Genomic DNA, 7,498 nt, shown 5'->3' on the forward strand with positions numbered 1-7,498 from the left:
CCAGCTGATGAAGGGTTATATGAAGTTGATCTACTGTTTCCTTGAGGCGAGCCTGTGATTCTTGAGGTGATGGATATGGACATGGTACATAGGGAAGTGGTGGTGTTTGGGAGTAATTGGATTGGAATTGGGGTAAATAAGGATCATACGGTGGTGAATGGTGAAAAGGAGCTTGTGAGTGTGGTGGTTCGAAGTTATGTTGAGAGGATGGTCTATAAGCACAGGGTGGGGCTTGTTGGTAATTGCAAGGTGGTCTACCATGTCTATTAGCTTGGTGTGCATTGTATAGTGGTCCTCGTCCATGATATCTTGGAGGGTGTTGTTGCCTAAAGGGTTGATCAGATCCTCTTGGCTCCATCCATCTTTGACTGCTTAGACCTTGATGCATATTCCTATTATAGCTTCCACTCCTTTCAACAGATTTAGAACCAAACTCAAAGCGAGAGGGGTGAGAATTCATAGTAGCTAATAGAAATAAAAGGGAAAAAACAAAAACAAATAAACAATTAAAAGGAAAATATTTACAATAACCAATAATAAGGCACACGTTTGCAGATCCCCGGCAACGGCGCCATTTTGAAGAGATAACCTTTGCGTGGTCTAGAATTCAGAATAAATTCCCGTTGCAAGTATAGCTTCTAAACCAACAAAAGTCCTTTCTTACAAACGTTTTGGTTGTCACAAGTAACAAACCCTTTTAAGATTGATAACCGAAGTATTTAAACCTCGGGTCGTCTTCTCAAGGAACTGCAGGGAGGTGTTCTTATTATTGGTTATGAGTTTTGTAAATTGGGGGTTTTGAAAGTGAGGAACAAGTAATTTAAATGACAAGTAAAATAAATAAATAACTGTAAAATAAACTCTTGGCAAGGTATGAAAACTGGAATTCCTATCCTAGTTATCCTTATCAATGGTGATGATAATTGGGTTTTAATCCCACTTAGTTAACCTTTACTAAAGCAAAGGAAGGTCAAGTGGACTAATTAGTTTGATCCTCAGATCCTAGCCAATTCCTAAGAAAGGACTAGAGTTATTGGAATCCAATTCAATTAGCAAAAATAACAATTATCAACCACGATGAGTTTGATAACTCAAGAGTCTCCAATTGATCAATTAAAGCCAAAAGGGAAAAATCTAAATTATTTATATAAATAAAGGAAAGCAATCATAATTCTGAAATACCTCAAGTTGCACTAATAAAGATATCAAATGTAACATGGAAGAGTTCATAAATTAAATTGGAAAAATAAATAAAAGGAACATTGAACCTGGTAATTGAGCAGAAATTGTAAGTTGAAATAATAAAAGTCCTAAATCCTTTAAGAGGAATCCTAATCCTAAAACTTAAGAGAAGGGAGAGAACCTCTCCCTCTAAAAACTACATCTAAACTATGAAAAGTGAATAATTGAAGACCTATCTTGAATGGATGCATTCCCCCACTTTATAACCTCTAATCTGTGCTTTCTGTACTTGGATCTGGGCCAAAAAGGTTTCAGAAATCGCTGGGATCGTTTTTTGCAATTTCCGGTGCGTGGCGTCAGTCGCGCATCCGCGTGGGTCACGCAATCGCGTCATCTGGGAGTTTTCCTTGTCACGCGTTCGTTTCGGTCACGCGTACGCGTCATCTACGTTCTGTTCAAGGCACGCGTCAGCGTCAGTCACGCGTTTGCGTCGCTGCCTTTTCGCGCTGGGCATGCGGCTGCGTCGTCCATGCGTTCGCGTCGCTGCCAGTTTCTTCAAAAACTCCACTTTGTGCTTTCCTTCCATTTCTGTATGTTTCCTTTCCATCCTTTGAGTCATTCCTGCCTTAGGAGATCTGAAACTACTTAACACATAAATCACGGCATCTAATGGTAATAAAGGGTAATTAAAATAATTATGTTTAAGCATAGGAAACATGTTTTTCACATATATCACATAATAAGGAAGGGAAAGTAAAACCATGCAATTTACATGAATAAGTGAGTGAAGGGTTGAATAAATCACCTAAATTGAGCACAAAATATATATGAAATATGGGTTTATCAGAACTTGAAACTCCATCCCCCGTTTTCAGCCCTAGATTCTATGTATTTTCGGGTTTGGCTTCTTAGCAAGTTTTGTGATGTTGCTTGTTTAGGTGATCTCTAGTAGCGGGTAATATTGAATTTTACCCATAATCTCGTTGGGTAAGGTAAGGTTTCACTAAACCCTTGTGTTTAGTTGTTTTATGTATCTTAGGTTTTGATTTTGGAGATATATGTATTGTTAGTTTGAGCTTTGGTGTTTGTTGGAGTTGGTTGAGGCTTTGGATCAAGTTTGGTAGTTTCGTTTTGGTGTTTGGAGCGTTTGGGAATCAGCCAAGGTATGGTTTCGATTTTCTTTTTGTAATATGTAATGTTTTTGAACACTTAGGCTAGTTGACCCTAAGATAGGATTGAATGATATTGGTGTATGAATAATTATATGTGAATTGATGTAATTGTTGGTTATATTGGATTAGTGTGGTTGATGGTGATTGTTGGGAATTATGGGTATTGATGAGTATTTATGGTGATTAGTTATATTGGTGAATAATGAGAGCTATGGAAATTTAAGGTAATAAGTTAATGTAAAATGTTGTGGTGGTTTGGAATAAAGGATATTGATGATGATGATGTGTGATGATGTATGTTGATGATGATTTTTGGATATTGAATCTTGTGGTTGATGTTATGTTAAGGTTGGTGGATTATTGTTGATGTGTAATGTTGTTGAGCGTCGTTGGTTAGGTTGATAATTAATGATGAGTTGTGGAGATGGTATTGATGAATGAGGAGAATTAGGATTATTTGTGATGATTTTTGATTGTTGGAGAATAATGATTTTGATAGTGTAGGATAGAGTAAATGGGAGATTATTGATAGTTGAGATTGAGAAATGAGTGGTATGAGCTTTTGTGTTGATTTGGTAGTATTTGGATTGTGAGTAGTTTGATTTTGAAATGAGAGTTTTGGTAAAAGTAAGTTTTTAAGGTTTTTGGTAAAAACATATTTTTGGTGAACTTTGATGGATCATAACTTGAGACTCAGTTTTCAAAATTGGTTGGGATTTGCTTTAAATTAAAGTTCATTGAAAACTCTTCAAATCAATATAAAGTTTGTGAAATTTGGATTTTTGTAGAGGAAGTTATGATCATTCAAAGATTGGTGTCGAAATATGAAATTCTGCAGAGTTGTAGAATTTTGTGATTTCTGGTATGTGCGTACGCACAGCCTTGTGCGCACGCACACACCAAGGAAGTTTTACAACCTGTGCGTACGCACAACCCTGTACGCACACACACGTTGGGAGGTCAGTTTGTTGGGGGCGCTGGCACAGGTGGTGCGAGTGAATAGACATTGTGAATTTTGGTACCTGTGCGTACACACACGTTTTGAAACTTCCGGGGCGTGCGCACGCACATGCCATGTTTCTCAAATTTTCCTTGTTTTCAACTATTCTACCTTCCCAACAAGGCTGTAAGCTTCTCTAACATCATTTTAAGACTTTTGGGCTTAATTTTGAGTATGGAAACATGGGAAATAACCTAAGGGTTTTAGTTGATGAATACTTTGAAAAGTTAGCGAACGGAGGTCTAAGTTTCTAGGGTATTGAGGATGAGTCTGGTTGAGAGAGAAGGAAGAGTAGTGAACTGGGTCATGACCGACAATGAATTGAGAAACTGATGAACTGCTGAGTTCGGAGTGAAAATTATGAATTTGATGATGGTTGTGATGAGCTAAGGACTCAAAAAAGAATGAATGATCTTGAAGGATGTTGAGAGTGTGCCAGGCACTATATCCTTGGGTTAATTATGATAGTGTGCAGGGTATCTTGTCCTTGGGATTGGATTATGATTGATAACCTTTTTTGCTGCAAGAGTGGGCCAGACACTATATCCTTGGGTTACGCATGCGAGTGTGCCCGGCACTATATTCGTGGGTGAATAGAGTGTGTCCGGCACTATATCCGTGGGTCAATAGAGTGTGCCTGGCACTATACCCGAGGGTGCAGCGGAAAAGCTACATCCGAAAGGATGTGTCGAGTTGGCATTTATGGACCGACAAGTGATATCACGAGCCAATAGGATAGACATTCATCATATGCATCTTCTATATGCTTGTTTGCTTTGATTACTTGAGCTTGCCTAATTGTATAACATGCCTACTTGCTTCTTGAATTGCTTGCTGTATATGAAAACTATCTGTGTTTTATTTGTTTGCATTAATTGTGTTTGTCTGGTGCTAAGGAGGTTAGGTAGGCGGTGGTGATGGGATCGCACGGAGGTTAGGTTGGCGAAGGCTGTGGGATACAGCGGTGTGATTAGTATTAGTTAGAATTCTCCTAAGTTTAGATAACCCGATTTATGATTTAAGTTCTTTATGTATTTATTTATTTTGTTCTAAGCTTGAATACCCGTATGCGATGTTAAGTTCTAGGATTGCCTTCGGTGTCCCGGGGCCTTGCATCTTACATCATTGGGCACTGTTACTATACTGAAAACCTCCGGTTCTCATTCCATACTTTGTTGTTATTTTTCAAATACAGGTCGTAGTCCACCTCGGTGAGATTGCGGATATGGTGACAGAGCGGAGTATGATTCCTCCTTGGTTTATTTATGTTTTTCCTTGTTATAGTTGCTCTCACATCTTTTATATATTTATCTTTATGGCCTTAGAGGCTTATTTGAGAGATAGGTTCTATAAGCTTTTTTAATTCTAAAACTCTGTATCTTTCTATTTGTAACTAGTCGGCCTAAACTCTGCAAGCTGCGGCTAGTTCTCTTTGATTATTATATTCTTATATTTATATATGTTTTATTCTCTTATACCTATACCTTGTATGTTATGCGTTAGCTTCGTGTGAATGTTACATGCTTTTGTAATTCTGTCTTTGAGCTTAATCCTTCATCAGGCTTCTATAATATATCATTCTCTTCTATATATAAATATATATAAGCCTTAGGACTATTGTAACCTCTGATTAACCTTTGCTTTATGGCTAGAGGTAAGGCCTAGGGTAATTAGGGTGTTACACTATGAATCTTTAAAACTTTAAAATCCAACAGCTAAACATCCAAAAACTTTTTTTAAAAACCAATATTTAAAGATCCAGAAAACCAAAGCCTTTCTTTTCTTATAAATGAATCGTAATTAATTTCCTGGACTGTATGAATGACCAATCTGTTCCAAACATAGGTACATTAAATCTGTGCTGAACCAGCTTGATTTTTTATACTTTCCTAAAACCTCAATAAAAAACCAATCATAGCCTCCAACTCGTGTAACTCAAACAAATCCATCAATCAAATCATCATCTCATCATCAATATCCAATCTCAAGGTACCACAGTAAAAACAAACACAGGCAAAACAGACAAGGAAATCACAGGTATAGATAGTAGTTACAGCAAATAGCTCAAATAGCAGTTAATAACAGTTAAGCAATTAGGAAAACTCAAACAAATTCAAACTCAAACAAAGCATACAAATGCATATAATGAATGTCTCTCCTATGGCTAATGAGCTCATTTGTCGGTTATACAGCCAACCCGAAATGTCCAGTAGCTAACCCGGACACTGTCTCTCTGTTGCGCATTAATACCATTAGAGGGAATATGTGCCCTGTCACCATTAGAAGGATTATGTGCCCTGTCACCATTAGAGGGATTAGGTGCCCTGTCACCCTTACAACCAGAGAGAAAACATATATTCATCATCAAACATCCTCAATCATGACTTATTTACTATATTCATTCCAGTTCATTCATAATCATTCATAAGTCATACTTTAAGATCATAACCTCATTATTCTTCATTCGCATTCTATCATCATCATTCCTCCCATCACACCTCTCACTACGTTCATCAATAATTTCAAATCGAACATAATTCATTTCTTAACAAATCACGTTCAAAATATAATTCTTTTTTTACTAAATTGAAACTCAAAGAATAATCTTTTCTTAATAAATCATATGCAGAACATCAAGATTTTCTTAATAAATCAAAATCACATATGTAACTATTTTCTTAACAATCGAACTCAAACATAATTCTTTTCGAAATAATTTGAACTTGAAACATACTTCTTTCCTCAGCAAATCAAACTTAAAACAATTCTTTCGTAATAAATTGAAATGAAATAATATGATTCTTAAATCCAATTTTCTTTTTAAAGAATGCTTCAAACAAATTTCCAGAGTTTTATAAAATTTCGGCAGTATCTCCTCTAAAACTCAGACTCTACCACCCTTCTTGGATCCTAACCAAACCATTTTTTTCAAACCCTTTACAATAATTTCCAATAAATCAAACTAATTTTAATATCAAAATTCATTTCCAAATCTCAGAATCATATTCGATAAATCAACAAAACCCATTTCCAATATCCGTTTCTTTTCAATATCAAATTAACTTCAAATCGAGAAAATAACTTTTCATAGTATTTAATCAAACCAACTTTTTAACTCAATAATCAGAAACAGCCACAATCCAATCATCATCATAACAACCTTAAACAAAGTACAAACCTGACTAAACATCTTCAATAAATCAATAAACCATTGAAACAAGCATTTACATCCATTAAAGGCAACTCAAGTCAATTCATAAGACTAATATAATCACCAAAAATATATTTTTGCATCAATATCGATTTATAACAATTCTCGAAAATAAAATGAGTTTAAGGAAACCACCCCTACCTCGATCAAGACTTAACTACGCGACAAGCTCCGTTTTCTCTTGGCTTAAGACCTCGGCAGCCACAACCATAGCCCATTCCACCCTTGCAGCACAACGTCAACTCCAATCGCTACATGTAACAACCAAGAATCGATCCTATGTTACCAAAATCTCAGAATCTTTAACCAAACATAACAGAATACCCATTTCAGAGGCTCTAGAATGAAATGCTTACCAAGACGATGAGAGTTCCACTGGCGGTTACCAACAATGGTGGCAATGACGGTGTCCACGACAACGGCACAGCGGTGGCACTGGTTCTTCCTAGCTCATTGAGGTTTAGTGTAAGGTCCCACACCAGTTGGGGAGAGGAACGAAGCATGCCTTATAAGGGTGTGGATACCTCTCCCTAGCATGACGCGTTTTGACGAGTGAGTGTGGGGGGGCTTCGGCTATCATCCCTATCGTCAAAGAAAAAACCGTGAGGTCTTGTGTGCCAAAGCGGATAAAATCGTGCTAGCGGGTGGTCTGGACTGTTACAGATGGTATCAGAGCCGGAGCCCGAATCGATGTGCCAGCTCCCTTAGGGGGGTGGATTGTAAGGTCCCACATCGGTTGGGGAGGGGAACGAAGCTTGCCTTATAAGGGTGTGGATAACTCTCCCTAGCATGACGCGTTTTGATGAGTGAGTGTGGGGGGCTTCGGCTATCATCCCTATCGTCAAAGGAAAAACCGTGAGGCCTTGTGTGCCAAAGTGGATAATATCGTGCTAGCGGGTGGTCTGGGCTGTTACATTTAGGCCTGCATCTCCC

General features: G+C 37.6%; 1 long non-coding RNA gene across 2 annotated transcripts in view; it reads right to left on the minus strand.

The window, feature by feature from the left end:
* Window positions 1–7,029, minus strand: part of LOC110271106 — an 18,022-nt gene extending 10,993 nt beyond the window's left edge. The window contains exons 1-2 of one of the 2 annotated variants that reach the window (XR_002361248.1): window positions 6,952–7,029; window positions 6,707–6,816 (exon numbers count right to left, since the gene is read on the minus strand). This is a non-coding gene — a long non-coding RNA (uncharacterized LOC110271106). Of the gene's footprint in view, window positions 1–6,470; window positions 6,817–6,951 lie in introns of those variants that run through there. The other variant, XR_002361247.1, reaches the window with a different exon arrangement.

Source organism: Arachis ipaensis, chromosome B04 (assembly GCF_000816755.2).
Source record: "Arachis ipaensis cultivar K30076 chromosome B04, Araip1.1, whole genome shotgun sequence".
NCBI classification, from domain to species: Eukaryota; Viridiplantae; Streptophyta; class Magnoliopsida; order Fabales; family Fabaceae; genus Arachis; species Arachis ipaensis.